At 36.3% G+C, this 18,456-nt stretch overlaps 1 protein-coding gene across 2 annotated transcripts in view; it reads left to right on the forward strand.

The window, feature by feature from the left end:
• The window catches only part of MACROD2 (mono-ADP ribosylhydrolase 2), a 2,095,255-nt gene that overhangs the window by 841,274 nt on the left and 1,235,525 nt on the right, over positions 1-18,456 (forward strand). The window lies entirely within an intron of this gene.

Consider the following 18,456-nt stretch of genomic DNA (forward strand, 5'->3'; position numbering starts at 1 on the left):
TCAGAGCACCAGTGGTCTGAAAAAGCAGCAGGTTAATATCTCCAAAAACTGCCTTAACATTCTCAGATTGGCTTGGGGGAAAATCTGGGTGTTGCTCTAAAGGTTACATGACAGTTCCAGGGGTCTGTATGCAGCCTTCCCTCTGCAACGTAGCTCTCTGGGGGCATCAGTAATCCAGGAACAATAAGGGGAATAGCCTGGAAAGAATGCTAGACCATTGAGATTGTGGTCAATAAGCCTAAGGGTATTGATCACAAGTTTCAAGGTAATTTTCTAAAACAGGGAACTGGGTGGGTAGAGGGACATTCCGAGCTCAAGCCACAGGGAGATGATCTATTGTTAAACTATAGGTCAAGGAAAGGTGAGGCCCGAACAATTCGAACTCAGCCCTGCTTCAGTAACAAGGACTAGTAAGTGAATGCTATCAGGTACAGGAAATTAGACTCTTGACCAGGTCAGGACAATAACCTGTTCCAGGACCTATCATATAGCAAAGGCAGGGGAGGGGGGCTGATTTATGTCAGAATGAACATCAATTATAAGACAGTGTGGGGGTGGGGGTGGGGGTGGGGAGGGAGTGCAGAAAGCAACCTGTGTCTGACCTGGGTCCAGCTCGCAGACAGACAGCAATCATATCGTGAAACAGTCTCTCTCCCACGTGTTTATTCCATATGTTTATTAATCCAGAATGAGAGGTACGACTATAGTAATACGAATAGAAGTATGTGATTATCTAAAACATTGATATTTAGAGTTTTTTATTCCTCTTCCATTGATTTCTTTAGGGAGTTGGTAGATGTGGCTGCAGAGATGGTGGTGACAGCAATGATTACACTTTTGAATGCCTGGTACATGTCACCAGACTTACCTTATCTCTAAAAGCTTGACAACTGTTATACAAGGCAGATTACTATCCTTATTTTATATTGATGAAACTGAAGTTCAGGAAGTTAATTAACTTATCTAAAATCACAAACTAGTCCATCAGGATTTTAACCTGGGTACCTCGATTTCTGAGGTATGGTTGCCAAACTTGCTGATAAGAAAGATAAGGTACAACATAAGGAAATCCAAGTTTTGTCTATTTGTTCAACAAATCTTACCTAGGAAATCGACTGCAGGCCACTTAGCACTGCTCACATCAGCATGAACAAGACAGACAACTGCCATGCCCTCATATGTAAGGAGGACAGCAAAGTTATTAAACAAATCAACGAATACCAGGTTCTGAGCGTTATGGTGGAGATGGAGAGTACAGTTACTAAGGGAGCCCAAAGCCAGGGGACCTAATCTATTTCAGGGATCAGAAAAAGCTTTCTTTAGAAAGTAACTTTTAGGGTGAAAATTAAAAGATGAGTAGGCCAAAGGGGAGGGGTGTTCCAGGTACAGTGAGGAGCCTACCTGCAGCACCAGAAGCCTCATGCCAGCATTGAAAGCATAATATGGCTGGGACGCTGAGTTCCAGATGGAGCACAGAGACAGAAGAAGCTGGGGAGATGGAGGCCTTGTGAGCCATGCTGTGGAATTGTGGTTCCATTTCCATCATCAAGACCTAAGAAAGTCCATGAAGGAGGTGACATCATGCATTTTAGAAAGAGTCCTCTGGCTGCCCTGCGTTAAATGGACTAAAGAGGAATAACCCAGGGCCAAGCAAGCTGCACCAGTAATTCTGATGATTCCTTTCAGAGCTGCTGGTGAGGGTGGAAAGAAGTGGATTTCTTTGAGGGGTATTGAGGACTTAACAAAAGGAAGACTTGTGGGAGTTTGTGGTAAAGGAGGAGAGAACAATGGCATTTCCTGGGCTTCTAATTTGGACAGTGGGGTAAGTGTTAGTGAAACATCTGAAAACATTTAGGAAGTTTGCCTGTGCAGAAGCTGATTTCTATCTGCTGGACAAAGATCTAGAGAAACTCTACCCTCTAATTCTAAACGGAGACGCTCATGTGGATGCATATTGCAAAGTGGTAGGATTAGGAATAATTTTTCTTCCTTCTATTTTCTTTGCTTTACTTTTGTAATTGAACGGAAGCTTTTCTTATAAAGATACAGCTATTGTGTGTTCAAATGAACATGTGGCTCAACTTACAAGACCAGGAGTTAGACCCAAGTCATAACTGCTAAGCCAAAGAAAAGATAATTTCATCACTAATGTAATTAAGTGAGCTTTTCTAGACTATCTTAAGTAAACTTCTGATCTAAGTAATATGAATCCAGGCAAAATAGATTTTTGTTGTTTTTTTTTAATCTTGTATTGTCATTAACCAGTTTTTACATCAGTTACCTTTGGGTATACTATGGAAAAGATTCCTGTTGCTTTTTTCTTTTTTTTTTTAAAATTAAGGATTTAGGGTATTATCCCTGAGTGAATTGATTCATCTGGATTTTACTTATCCTTTGTGTGTTGCTGTGTTTTTGCTCTCCGTCTGGTTGAGCTGCTGTGCCTCTATGCACAGTATTTGCACAGAGTTTGCATGATGCTTTGGTACTTAGGTGTCAGTCTTTGAGTATGCCCAGATGATGTGAGGTGTGTGGAAAGCCTCCGGAACTGTAAACTCTAATTTCCCAATCACGAAGAGTTAGGAAACTGGAGTTCTGCATTTTCATTAATACAAGGCTCTGCATGCCAGCTCAGCTTACCAACTACTAAGCCTCCTGGATCTGTCGGAAAATGTACATTGGCAGTTTTCCAGTCTTACTTATAAATAGACGCCTTTCATATGAAATGTATTAGGTTTGGCATATTGACGCTGGAATACATATTCTTTTAGCAGTTGAACAAATAAAAAAATGATGGCTCCATTTTTTTCATGTAATAAAATAAGCATAATTGGGTTAATATCTTCATCTGGCAGTCAGGAATTAGATTGTGTACCCACAAATACACAATTTCACTAGGGGAAATTACATGTTTCATTTTCCTTGTTCCCTTGACCTTCCTAAATGTCAGTAGCTAAGGGATAGTTTGGTCAGAGGGATTGGAATCACCTGGAAACCTTTCAAAATAATCCTAATGTTTGTGTCCATCTCCCCCAAATCCTGATTTAATTGGTCTTGGGTGCAGCCTGGGCATCTGGATTTTTTAGAGCTCCCCGGGGATTCTAATGTGCAGCCAAGGTTAAAAGCCAGTGTTCCAAAAAAAAAAAAAAAGCCAGTGTTCCCATGATGTGTGACAGACAGCATGTTTCCCTAAGGTAACTATGCTCATTCTTCCTTTTTTCTCTTTTGTTTTCCCTAAGTCTGGCTCACATCACAGGGCATGGTTCTGGGATAGCAGAATAAGGGGGCGGCTGAGTGGTCCAAGGAGATTCAGATGCTTCTATTTTATGCTCAGGTTGACTATATAGAAGTTTAAGGAAGACAGTGAAGACCACTGTAAGTGACCATGTAGTAGGTGAGTTAGTTCATCTGAGAGCTCCTCTGGCGCTTTCCAGCTTGCTCTGAAACACTTGTGAGTAAAGACGTACCAGTGGACACGTGTATTGACAAGGACTTAAGTTTAAGGTGGACTGTCTCATCCCATAGGTGCCTTAGATTTGGCCTCATACTAAATATATGTTTGTTTTGTTTCGTACTTTTACATGGCTATTTAATATTCAGTTTAGGATTCAAATGTTTATCAATACAAAAAGCAGGTATTTGGTGTCTCATATCTTTGAACAGGATGGTACATCAAAACATATGCTAGAGGCATGAACACCATAATGCTTTTTAGAACCCCAGTTCCTACGTCTTCGTAAAAAACAAGAATTCTTATTCCTTTAAAACATGATAGACATTTGCTTCGAATTTCATATTATTTATCCTTGGTTGATTTTATTTAAGAGTTGTACATAAATTTAAAGCTTTGGTGAAAAATGGTGAGAAACATTCTAGCTATTGAAAACCTCTAATATAGCTTTCCAATTAAATTCTATAGCAATTTCAAAAAGATTATCAGCTCAAAAAGTTGCCTTAAGTTTTAAGGTAATATTGCTAATAAAAATATATGATGGAAGCAGTGGGGAAATTCACTCATCAAAAAATGAAGTGATTTTATTTATTAGTTATGTTTATATCGTACGTTCATTTAAATCAATTTGATGGAGCCTTTTTAACACGGTATATATAATTTACAGAATGTTCCACTTTACGATAACCTCGGTTAGTCACAATGTGCCCATGCTCATTTTTCCAGCTACAGTTTGGGCAACCCATTAGCTGGGCCTATGTCACTATCAGGCGCTACGGCTCAGCGTTACTGGGTCTATGGCAGTCAAAATCTCTCCTGGGTTGGTATTTTCAGTGATTATTAGGGAAAAAATATTGAACTTTAACTATTTTGTAGGTGAAATTTTTAATTGAGGCATCTGAATATTTTGTTGAAAATACAATATTTCACCATGAAACTGTTTCAATCTGTCACTGAATTTGAGATTTCCGTATAAAACAAGCTCTTTTCAATCATCGAAAAAATGATCCTCACTGCAATTTTCCTCTGAAAAACAAAAATATGCTTTGATAGAACTTTTGATGATTATTGCCATATGCCTGTATGTGCACACACACCTATTGTGTTCATGTCCCATCCATGTCATTAGTGGAATCGTGGATTAATTCTAAGTTAGATTTTACTGTATAGAATCTATGTATTTCAATAATTTCAAACATTTTGCTGTTATTTTGTTACAATGAAGCAAATTACCTCACTTAGGTTGTAATCTGGAATGTGTACTTTAGTTTTTTTTTTTCTTTAGTTGAATCTTCTCAAAGTGTACTGAAATGACAGTCAAACTGTTGAATAAATTCAACAGTGATGAATGGTATTCCTGTGCCTTTCCATGTTCTGTGGTTATTATTATTGTAGTTTATCTTTGAATATGCAAAGCAAAGTTTAGCAAAAAGGCATGAATTCTTGCTGGATTCCAGATTGTGTGTGTTGATTTTCTAGCAGCAAACATTTCCCTGTTTATGACTTATTGCTCTTTTTCAGAAATATTTTTCCTTTCAAAAGTTTTTGAGTTGAAACTAAAATCAAACGTTTTCCTTTTTTTGCATGTAGGAATACTGAGGTTACTTGTATTTGTTAGGGTTAAGTTTATCTTCAAATAACAGAAGTTCTAAAATAATAGTGCCTTAAAGCAGGTAGAAGTTAATTTTTTGTTTTCATGTAAAGTAAGTGCAGACATAGGGAGTCCAGAGCTGGTATGGTGACTCCACTGTCATCAGGGACCTGGGTTTCTGTATCTTTAGCATACAACTTTTATCCTCAAGGTCACCTCTTGTTCCAAGATTGTTGTTAGACCATCAGCCTTCCCAGTAGGAAGGAAGCTAGAAAAACGGAGTGCGGTTCCAGAAGAATTGTCTTCTTCCTTGTAACGAGTCTTTCTATAAACTCCATACATAACTTCTGCTTAGGTCTCATTGCTCAAAACTAACTAGCATGGCTATAGCTTGCTGAAAGGAAGGCTTGGAATTCTAGAATTGTACTTGGATGTAATACCATCCCAAATGTGTGTGTGTGTGTGTTACTAAGGAGGAAGAGAAGGTATTGGGGTAGATAATAACAAACTTTGCCATATCACTGTTTTCACATTGCAGTACTAGAAGACATGTTCAAATTTAATGTATTCAAATGAAAAGTAAAATATTTATATTATTTATTGACAGAGAGTAAAAGAAGTGATAGAAATAAAGCTAGTAAGCAACTTGCCATATTGACAGGTAGCTGTGAGGATTTATCTAAAAACAGGTGGACCACAAGTGGGGAAATACCAGGATGATATACTTATATAAAATTTACTAGCAATTAATTAAAATTTCTAAAATGTGTTTATGTGCTAATCACTTCCCTGGCAACTTTATTTATTCAGAACATCTATAAGAAAGAGAGGGGAGTTTATATTTAGTCTAGAGTTATTCAGTCAATCTTCAAAGACAATCCAGAGAGTTCGTGAACAATTATAAAATGTGTAGGCCTCAGAAAATATTAGGCTAATGAAGACTGCAGCTTCTTTAACCACTATGCAGGGTTTTGGGGAGTCAATAACCAGCAGGAGATAATGAAAAGGTAGTAAGTATCTGTCAATTACCAACAGATTACTCCCAAACTTAATGGGTGACAAAAGAACAATTATTTGCTCACAATTCTACAATTTAGACAGGACTCAGTGGGGTGGCTTCATTTGGCATCAGATGGGGTGACTCAGTTTTAGGGCCTGGAAAATCCTCTTGACATGGTGGCAAGTTAGTGCTGGCCAATGGCAGGGTCTCCGTTCTCCTTAGGCGGCTTCTCTATGTGATTAGGTTGGTCCTCTTACACGATGGTAGCTGATCTCAAAGAAAGATGATTTTAAGAGTGAACATTCCAAGAGGACAAATCTCGATGTGCAAATACTTATCAAGCTTCTGTGAATGTCCCATTGGCCAAAGCCAGTCCCATGGCAAAGGCCAGAGTACAAGTGGCAGGGACTACACATGGATGTATAAATTTGGAGGTCATCAAAGTAACTCCTTGCCACAGTAAGTTCTAAGAGGGAATCAAATAGTAGCTTTTTACTGAGTCACTACCACATGTCAGATACTGTGTTTAATTACCCTGCAAAACAAGTTGTCATTGTCCCATTTTTCAGATAGGAAAAAATGAGGTTCAAAATGGTTTAACTGAATAGCAGGAGGTCACATAACTCTGAATAGTGGGACCCAGTATTTCAGCCCACCTCTGAAAGCTACCAAAGTCTTTCCTCTTTCCATAGCCCTCAGCCTCCTTATTAACCCTTTGGTCCATTGTAACTGCTGCAGGAATGTCTGTTCTGTTTTTACTCTAAGCACAGCAAGAGCCTTGCCACCTAATGCGTTGTTTTTTTGAACTGAGGACAAGGGAAAGAGACCCCCAGACATTCTAATTAACTAAGAGCTACTTGTGCCACAGAGATGCCTAACAGTGAGAGCCCATAAAGGAAAACACCCTCCATGGGGCTGTACAGGAGACCAGCTCTTGTGTGCTCTGCCCCATTGCAAGTTCTTTCTTCTCAGCCAGCTGACTAGTGATAACAGCCTCTCAAGCCTTTTCTAAAAAGTTCTCCATGTTCTTACCTTTTTTCTGGCATGTAACTAGGGGCGTTACAAATATGCTAATTTTTAATACTTTCTAATTGGTATGTTCCAGATATTACAGCTTTTACTTGAACACCCTTGTCAAAATAAGCATAGGTCATGTGCATGGCCATGAAATTTCATTCTTTATATTTTAAGTAGCATCCAGAGTTGTATTTTCCTTCACGGTTTGGCAGATCAGAGTTCCCTTTTAAAATGCAAGAAGTTAGTTACTTATGAAAGCCTTTGATTAATTAGCTAGACCTGTCAGGCCAAACAGAACTAGCCAAGTCTTTTAAATCTCTTAATATGAGCCAATTTTCACAATAACCTGTTTCATTCATGGCCTCAGCGTTTTAAATTCTTGCTCATTAGTGACCTGGTATTTGGGCTTGTCTGAAAGGAAAGCATCCGTCATGTTAAACAGGGCTCATTATGGATTATAGGTTTTCGAACAGGGATGCTTATGCACAAAAGACTGCCCTCCCATTTTCCTCTGAATTGCTAATTGGACTTTCGCCTTGTTTTTACAAGCAAAGGCGAACCTTCAGTAAGGAGGCAGGCTTTTATAATGTCACAGTTTGGGTTGTACTGAGGAGCTGGTGACCTATCATCATCAATACAGATGTGGAACTAAAGTAAAGCATGTGTTTGGTTTTGCTGGAGACAGTAAAAGTAATGGCTGTTTTAAAACCAGTAAAATACTCAGTCTGATGGAAGGAGGAATTCTTTGAATATATCACCTTTCAATAGCTCAATTCCCTGAGTGATAAAATACAACCACCAAACGCTCAGAAATAAACACCAGATAGTTAAAAAAGAAATGAAACAGAAATCTGAACCCCACAATACCCATCATTGACTTATAAGGAAATAGATTTCTTAAATTCCCAAAGAAATCCTTACGTTACTTTCCCCAAGCCTTCAGCAGCGTCTTTGTATATCATGTAAATATCCCTAACAGAAATTCTCTTTGAACTTGCCTTGGTTAAAATAATCTTCTATTTTGTTGTGTAGTTTTCATTTGTTTTAAAACACTTTGTATTGCTTGAAGTAATTATTTTCCTCTTTTAAAAAAAAATTCTTTTCTTACAGACTTTACTGTTTATTTCTAAATTACAATAGACGCTAATAGTTTATTTTGTTTTGGGCAGAATCCTTATATCTTTTGAGTTGCATTCTGTTTTGTTGGATTTCCTTCAATGAATGTCTCTCCAATGGCTTCTTTTGGTGGCAAAACATTAAACCACTTCTTTTTGGCCTTCAGGTTGCATTTGTAACATGTACCCTTCATCAACTTTCCTAATGTACCCATCAACTTTCCTAATAAATCAAGTATCCTAAGTAATTCACTGTACCCTCCAGTTTAAGTATTTATGGATGTGACCTGTTGAAATCCTGATACACAAATTTCTATCGGTCTTAAAAGAAATGATTTTCCTGGCAGTCTTACGAGTTTTAAGAATTCAGATTTCATACATTTGAGGTTAGCAAATTCAGCAGACAACCTAAATGTGACATCGTGTTAATGGAGTTCTGGAAGTTGCTGGTGTTAAAATGAGTAAATTAAGGAGTCAACACTGCTTATTTAGGCACATTAGGATAAAATAGTACGAGAGTTCGGACTTAACAAATCAATTCAGCACGCAGAGTGCACATCCATCAGGGCTTTGTTATGATGTCAGGGGGCGCAGCAACCCAGTTTTGTTTTATGAAGAATGTCACATTAGCATCCTCACATTCTTGACTGGCTGTGACATTTGCTGTTTACAGAGCTACTTCGAGGCAGCCACGGGCCCTCTGGGACTACGCCAACTACATTAAAAAATTAAGTTGGCATCAAATGACTTATTGAACTCTTTATTGATATCCTTGGGAGTTGCTTGTCAATCTACACGGTAGTTAGTCTCCTTCCACAATGACTGCATTAAGTAGAAAGCTGTAACACTTATGTTGCTGATTTGAGCAAATAATTTTTCTCTATCCAACAGCCATACACAACAACAATAATAAAAGCAGCTTGTATGAAAAGTGTATTCCAGGTACGGCACGGATGCTTTCTCTGCATGGTATCTGGGTTTATTTCACAGTAACCTACAGGTAGGTCTACGTATTATCCCCTCTCTGAGACTTGAACCATTACTTCAGCCACGTATCTGGCATCAAAAACCAAAGGGCCTGCCAGTGACCACCGTTATAGAAAAGACATTGCAAATTCTTTTTTGACATTGGTTTCGCACCAGATAGACTTCAGAGATTGTATTTTACAGATAATATAACTAATTCTTGACTTCATTTTATTTCGATATATGCATGTTCTCCTTGCCAAAAGAAAAAGTTGCCAGGACATAGTCCTTGGTGTGGTCTCTCTCCAAAACTGTTTGTTTTTATTTTTCAAAGTGTTAGAAGTTAGATATTCAATTTCACAGGCCTAATTATTGATTTGCATTTGAGTGAACACTTAATATTTATTAATAGTGGTTCAAAATATGTAACTATTCGAGTTTTTACATACTATCTAGTATAGAATACTTCATAGTGTCATATGAAGTAGAAAATAATTATATGTAAGAAACATACACTCTATGTTATAGTCATAATCCATCTTCTTGATTTTTCCTAATACTTTTAATTTTTAATTATGAAAGTAATGTATGCTCAGTGCTAAAGTTTAGAAAAAGTAGAAAAGCATAACAAAGAAAATAAAGATGACACCCTATTAATAGCTGATATTCTTTCAAAATTTTTCACATATATTTTCCTATGTATATGTATACAAATTTTTCTGTGTGTGTTTTATGTGTACTGCTTTGCAGCTAGTCCATGCAACTAATTTTGTGCTAATCCATTTTAAGGATGTGCCATAATTTATTTAGTTAATTACCTGCTGTTGGGATTTAAGTTGATTCTGAGCTATTGTGATTATAAACATTTCTTTGACCATTCCTGTATATACAGCTTCTATTTAAGATGGATGAAAGTTTATGCATGCTTAATATTCAGGTACATTACCAAAATAGCCTTTAGAACTACACTTGTGTAGGAAGTTGCCTGATTCACACTTTACTCTTAGGAGTCACTGGGGCAGCATGGTCATTCATTTCTTCATTCAAAATCATCTGAGTGCTTGCTATGTGTTAGGTGCCGGGGTAGGCCCAGACAAGACGCAAAAGTGATGTGAAACAGATGGTTCTGTTGCTCACCTGAACCTTATTCATGCAGCCGGTGGAGACAAATCTGAAGTAAATGGTTGTTCCTTCTTGATGAAACTTGTATAATGAAGGGAAAAAGTTACAGGGAGTTTGAACCTGATCTAGTGTGGGGAGTCAGGAAAGGCCTCCCTAAAGAAATGATATTTGACACTGGAAAGGTGTAGGTGTGGGTGGGATATAATAGGTACTATTACATCGTGCTAGCAACAAATAACCATTACATTCCTACTGGGGAGCGCTAGGTATTCTTTGGCATATTTGAAGTCAGGTCATTTTATTATGTTTTATTGTTCGACAATAAAAAAATGATTTATAATAAAATACCGTCTACAAAGTTTCCTTTCTGCTCCTCTTGTCTTCCTTTTGCCCACAATTACAATCATTAACATATGGTGTCCAGAACTATTTCTTAAAGGAAAAAGTTATGCCCGTATTCAGAAGAGTTGCACATCACCAAGACGGGGTTTCCTTTCATAGGCAGTGTGTGCAGGTTACTCAGTGCTGTTCCTGGAGCCAAGTGAAGTTCTAGTCTCAGTTGTCTAATAATCATCTTTAAGGGTCTTAAGCAAAAATGAGAGGGTTTTGGAGGGCTATAGTTAGACTGTGACCAGTAATGCCTTTAAGCCTGATCTCTCTTTGGATATATTTTACCAGTTACGCTGTCCACATTTGCCAAAATCACTAGTAAAGGAAGGCAAATATGTGGACTTTGATGCGATTTGACCTATATGATGCCAGAAACTCTTGTGACCAATATTATTTTTCCAATTAACTGAATATTTCTAGTGAAGCAGCTTTTTTAGTGTCAGCAATTATTTTCTGCAGACAAAATACCTTTGATTCTTTATTAAACATTTCAAAAGGTACTCCTTACTATACAAAACTATGCCAGTATTATTTTCCTAAAAGAAGTTCAATTAATGAATTAATTCTTACCATCGATCAGTTAACACAGAACATTCCACAATGCAAAATGAGTTTCATGTTGAAGTAAGTGAACAACACCCTTATGTGTGAGTCCCATACAACTATAGGTATTTGGTTTCTTTATCCAAAGAAAAACTGACCTATAAACATTGTTGATACAAATATCACCATTTAAGATGCAGCGGGTTCCTATTTTTCTCTTTTCTCTGTGAAATGTATGCTTGGTTGATTAGGATTCAGTGAAACCTCTCATTAGGGCACTACGGTTCATTAGGGTTTAAAGAGGCATCACTGAAATTTGAATTGGCCATGCTGAGATGCCAGGCCTCTCTGAGAGGTAAGTGAGCAACATTATGCTGTGAGCTTTATGTCCGCAATGGCTTTTAAAGTCTTTTTTTTTTTTTTTTTTAACTTGAGTGGTTAATCTTTGCATTATATAAGACATTGGCAAGCTTCTTAGGGGTGGCATCTTTCAGCTTATAAATTGAGAGTTGAGAAATCAGATTCTTATCTAAAGGACGTGAATTACCAAATTTGAATATGAAGCTGGGTTTGTTTTTCACTAATTAGAGCATGTTAGGGTAATCTTTATTTCTATTTCATTTCCTCAAACTAAATGTCTGTACGCGCATAAAGAACTAGAAAAATCAATAAGTAATCTAGATATTGATTTATTGAATGTCCAACATGCAGATAGAGAGAAACAGTATTCAAAATGTAATAATTTAGTTAAAAGTGGACTGAAATAAGGGTGAAGTTATTAATAGGCAGAGAATTACCAGACAGATGCATATCATAGCCAGATCCGCAGGGGAATGACTTGGTTTTCCTACTTGAGAAAACAACTTGTCTTTTCCTACTTGAGAAAGCAAGTAAGTTCTCCATAACTGGACCACTCAGAAAGATTTATTTTATCAAACTGGACCCAAAAGATCAAGCTGTCTTTATTTTGATGGCTAGAAAGATGCACTGATGAGGAATAAGTTATACTTAAAAATATTTCTAAAAATAATTTAAACTGGCCTTAACTGTACCTAGTCCAATTGGTAAATTATTTTTTTTTTCTTTCAATGTACTATTTAGGCTCAGTGTTGGTTATTTTATTTACACATTTTGCGTTGGTTGTGACTGTATCTCCCTGGGTGTCCTACATCACATAGCTTTGGAAATCTCACTTTGCTTACCTGATTTCCCCACTCTTGTGTTTCCTCAGTGGGAAGAACTGGTGATTGCTCTTACATCACCACCTACCAAAGACCTAATAAATATGTGTCTAATAAATATTTGTTGGATAAATTAACTACTCTGGATTCCTATTCCCAAGCACAGTGGGTGACACAAGTATATCTTTAATAAATTTTGTGAGTAAGTAAATGGATGCATGAATGGATGAATTCACCATTTGTTTGAGGAATATTTACAATTTTACTGACATGATTTATCAGAGGCATAATCACAGACTTATAGGAAAAAAGTTTAGAGAAAAGTTATTTTTAGATATCCTTTTAGAATATCAATGTAAGATTTAGTTTTTTGTTAATCCGCAACATGTCTACTCTCCCCACGCCCCAGTTAAAAAATAAAAATAAAATGTAATTAACTGAAACTTGGTGTTTCTGTATGGGACATTTCTGTGGAGAATATAAAAGTTATACATAGTTTACTCTTTGGATAACAAAGTAGAAAAAAAAAATGTATGTTTACCAGGAATTAATTGATTTAAAAGCAAATCGTCAAATCACTACATTTTCAGTCACGGTATTATTACTGTTATTATTTTTAATTTGTATAGTCTGTCTTAATCTTAAATAAGGGAGAAAAAAACTGAAAAATCTATCACAATGATATTCCACAAGTTGATAGTTCTTACACAGCACAATGATGGACAGTTTCATAGACTTTTTGTTTTTATCAAGGTTCAAGGGCTGATTGCTAACCATGTAAATAGTTGTCTGTCAAGGCATTTATTAAAGTTTACTAATATTTGCTATAAACTAAACACAATACTTAAACTTCATGGGAATCATTTCAGAAGTTAGGTTGGCCCTTAAACCACTGCATTATCAAGGCTTATCAATAATGCTGCCAGTAACTAAACATTACATAGATAAAGATAACTTTAATTTCCATAACTTTGTGGAAAGATACTTTGTTAATGTTGCACTGTAAAGTTGTTATGAGTTTGTCATAATTTTCATTTTTTGTTTTTCTTGCATTAAATAATACATGATACTGTGGTACGAATGTAAGGTTCACATTTGATGATGTGTTTATTCTTGGAGAAGCACCCTGACTGTGTTGGGTCCCTTTGAGACCAATGTTGCAACTGAAAGATGTAGAAGTCTAACTCCAAAAAGCCTTAGAAACATAATGTGAATTTTTCCTGAAGGTCTTTCTGAGAGGCAGTAGAAGACAAGATGTAGATCTAGACTTCCTAATACTCCCACTTAAATAACTCTCTCTCGAGAGTTTCATACCTAACGGTACCTGCTCTTCTTCTCCTCTTGTCTTTACCTTATTCCTTTCCACCCCTCTTATTCTTTAACCATCTTTATGGTAAAAATACAACATGTTGACCTGTCTGGTTGGCCTCTGACACTCTTCTGTTCCCTCTTCAACCTGTTCAATTCAGTGAAGACCAGATAGTTATAGAACTAGTAAAGAAATGAAGCCCAGGGAGATGAGGGGCAGAAAGAATTAGAAACATAGATAGTTTAATTATTATAATTACCTCATTCCTCTCTGCATCTCGGTTAATCATCGCATTCATATAACTAAAGCAGTGTCAAAAATATTAAGATGCTACTTTTCTCATTTTGGGTTCCCCACAGAGCAGAGCCTGAGACAAGGATTTGGGTGCAAGTAGTTTATTTGATTGTGATCCCAGGAAGTAGAAATGAGATGCAGAGTGAGCTAGAAAACAGGGCAAAATCTGATAAAGGATGTGTTCTTGAGCTGGTTATCACTGTGGGCATTTGAGGCTCAATCTTGCTGGGGAGCTTCTGAAGAACAATGCAGCACACATAGCCTCATAAGTATCCCTCTGAACAGCACTGTCCAAATGGGACTTTCTGATGATGGAAATTTTCTACATGGACATTGTCCACTGTGATGGCCACATGTGACTATTCGTCACATTAAATGTGGCTAGTGTGACTGAAGGATGGAATTTTTAATTTTGTTTAATTTTAATTAATTTAAATGTAAATGGCCATATATGGCTGGCTAATCACTCCTGGATTGGGCAGCACATCTCTAAAGGAACTGAGGCTCAGGCCTTAATCACTAACTTCCTTCCCCCATTTGCGAAGGTATATGGGGGAGGGGTATTAACTCCCTCATGCTTCCAACCTGTCATGCCTGGGGGCTAAGGTATCTGCCAGGACTTGGGAGGATCTCTGAAGAAGAAAAATTGAGAGGAACTCTGCCTGGTGTGAGGAAATCACAGGCAGGCTGAAGGGATATGCTGGAGAGGCACAGAGTCTCTTATACTGTCTTACAGAGCATTGAAAAATCAACAGTCTGGTACACTCAAATCTGTTCTTTATGATTCTGTATCACAGTTCATGTCATAAGAAATTTAGTTGTATTAATAACCCTAAAGTTTTAAGTTAATTTAATGCTTTAAAACTTTTAGTGTTCTCTAAATAGCTTTCTTTTAAAACTTTATAATCATTTTACTTTAAGTTAGTCACTAGGACAAAACTGTCACCTCATTATTGAGTAATATTTTACTGTGTTTTGTAATGATTACATTACAAGTAGTGATTACATTTTGAAACGCAAGTAGAATTGCTAACTGCTTTACATTTATATTTTCATATAAGTTCATTTAAATTGGTTTCAACAATAATAAAGACTATTTTAAGTTATTTGGTACTAATGAATGCCATAGCTTTTAAATCGCATAAGCTGAATAAAAATAGTATAATGAAAAAAATGTAACTTCTAGTGATTCAAATTATGAAAAACGATGAGGTCCTATTACTTAAAATTGGATTTAAACCATTCTATAGAAATTTAAATTTTTAGAAATTGAATTTTCTGAGAAAATACTGCTTATCCCTAAAGAAATCCATGAAGCTCTAAAAATGTAGGGTGCATACAGCATAAATGAAGCTAAATAACACATTAGAGGGCTACTCTGTACATTAGAGTGCTACTCTGTAGATACTGAAACACAAAATTTACTCTGACTTTTTGCATTTTTATGAAATGACTATTTAAAGGTTAGGAATAAAGGCTAAAATTTGCATTTAAATGGAGATATTTTAAGAAAAAAATGCCGATTTGTGACCTTTACCTTCGCTGCTAGAGTGTGTATGTTTTTTTTAGGTGGAAGACTCAAACTTCAGAGAAAATACTAGAAATGGAAATAAATGATAGAAGACATTTAGCATAACCAACTTTCCAGAGTAGTGTTTTCATACCCTATAGGGAGGGCAAATGGTGCTTTGTCATTAGTCAATTCAATCACGTAAAATGGCATTTGGCAATGATAATGGGAGAAAGATTCTGATTGGTGTAAGTCAGATTCCTAATTATTGCAGACCTAGTAGAAACAAAGAGTTAAAATCAGAAGGGACTAACTAGTTAAATGTATGTTGGTGACTATAGGTTATTAAATTTCTTCATCCTATGTATTCATCCTATGTATGTATTTAAAATTTTAAAGACGATACATAAAAATATATTAGAAATTTTTATATATGCAAAATCTTTTGTACTACAATACATCTATCTATGAACAACCAGAATCACTGGCTGAAATAACTTTATTTTACTTTCTTCCACATTGTATTGGCCATTGTTAAAGCTCAATGAAATTAGGATAATAGACATTACAGAGACACACATTTAAAATGTGTTTTAAATAATTTCTCTGTGTGCATGGACTATTTGTGATCTATGAGAATATATATTTATTTGAGTGAGTGAATCATAGAGAAAGAGAGATTGACTTGTTAAAACTGACTCTCCCCTTACTGTGGTAAAATAGAACTAAATACAGCATTTGTTGAGTTTATTTTTTGCTGTTGTGTGTGCCTAAACTCGTCTATAACAACTATTTTATTTAAACTATATCAGCTCCTTGGTACTGCTGGTTCTTCTACTGTCACTTTTTATTTATTATTTGTTCCTTAGACACTTGAGAAAAAAGACAGCCTTAGAACTCCAGACCATTTTACCAGGACAGGTTCAGGAATCAGAGCATAAGGAAAGGTGGACACACATGTAGACATGTATTTGAAGCAGGATTTCTGCTCATACAAGAAGGACATGTGAAATATGAGTTAATTGCTCATCCGTGGTGAGTCCAGGATTCCATATTGGGTAGACGCACAGTAAGATCTAAGCAATTACACGTACCCTTTTTAGAGAAACATTGGCATCATGGAAGTTTGGTAACCCTTATCTGGGCTCCAGCCACTGGGAAACTGATATGTAAGGTCAGGACATTCAGTTCTTGGTCTGCTAGGGAACAATATCTGGAAATCCAGGCTTTAAAAGTCTGAATGAAGGTGAGGTAAACAACAGAGCGAATAATACAGGAGCATAGTCCTTATGGAACTGACTCAGGTAGACTAACCTAGTTACAGGTAACCAAGGTCAATGTATCACTAAGAGTCAATTGTCACCTGCTCAGATACTAGACCAGAATAATTTGTACTGCCATTGCTCTGGGAGGAGGCATTAATATCATTCTCTTGGAAAGTGAAACTTACGAAGCCAGTGGCCATTCCAGCTCCATTTTTACCTTTATCACATATTTCTTAGCAGATGCCAGAAACTGTGCTGGGCCCCGTTATTATCTTGGTATTACTTGGAGCTAAGTACTGTTTTCTTGGTTAGCCTCTTCCACACATTGCTTCTTCAGAAACATTCAGGCAAATGTGTTTAGACATAGTAGGAAATGTTAATATGTAACCTGTAATGAAAGGATTTACCATGGGCCTTTCTATTCATATTTTTGCTAAACAAGTTTAAATTTTCAAACGAACATATTTGTAGCAGAAATCCCGAAAGGGTAGATTGCTCATGGTTGTTAGATACAAACGATCAAAAACAAAGAAATGCAAAAAATAAATAAGTAAATAAATAAATAAATAAAAAACAAAACCAAAACTCACAAAATCAATCAACACAAAAAAGACTGATGGATCCCTACCAAACAATTATTTGGGAAATGGTGGGTGAAACAGAATTCAGGAGATTATTTTATTCTTACTGTAGCACATGAGAGTCTTTCAATTTGCTAGCATGAAGTGCAATATCCAAGAGGGACTAATGTATGCAGATTTTCCCCAAATCATTTGACCTGGGAAGAGTCTATATTGAAACATCTTGAGGGATTAGAGCCCTACAGCACAAATTTGTTAAAATCCCAATGTCCCAGTTAACATCCATCACTAACAGAAGTTAATCCACAGGTAGACTCAGGAAGGGATAGTAACTATAATCCTCCTGGTTGTACCTCAAAACAGACAATGGCAGAAAGGGATCCACATAGAGGCCCCAAAGAGAATCAAGGTTAATGAAGGGTTCTCTGTATGAAAACTGTCTATGAAACTGGGATTCTTTGATCTAACATGGCAGTGATTCTGAAGGGATCCATTGAAATGTATAAAATTTTAAATACTATACACAAGTTGTCCATACTATTTAATCAAATTCTAGAAGACAGAACTGGTTATATAAGCCCTCCCTTACCCACATCTTAAGGATTAATTTGCAGGTAAGTGGTCCGTAGAGGGTTGTGAATAGAAAATCAAGCTTTTAGAGCTATATTCTAACTTTTGGTGATTATGGACAATAAAACAAAGTACAAGACTAATGAATAAGTTTGGGGAAAATATGCATAAAAATTTAACATTTTTCTCTTCCAAAAATATGTCTCTACATAGGCCAATTGATAACAAATATTAGATGATCAATAAATATTTGACGAAAGAATGAATGAAAATAGATCGTAAAGGAAGCAATTGTGCTTAAGAGGAAATAGAAATCTTATAATAAATTAGAAAGGTGTGATGGACTGGTCTGTACATTAAAGATAGATGAATGTTTGCTTTTTACTCATCAGCCTATTTTTCTCTCAGAGTGAATTTTGATTTCTAATGATTAAAGTAGAAAGTATTTTTTATATATGCATAATATTTAAAAAATACAAGATTTCAAAGTGAACTTATCTTCCCAAGGACCACAGAATAGGCTATGAGTGAATTTCTTCATAAAGACACAGGTT

Source organism: Rhinolophus ferrumequinum, chromosome 23 (assembly GCF_004115265.2).
Source record: "Rhinolophus ferrumequinum isolate MPI-CBG mRhiFer1 chromosome 23, mRhiFer1_v1.p, whole genome shotgun sequence".
NCBI classification, from domain to species: domain Eukaryota; kingdom Metazoa; phylum Chordata; class Mammalia; order Chiroptera; family Rhinolophidae; genus Rhinolophus; species Rhinolophus ferrumequinum.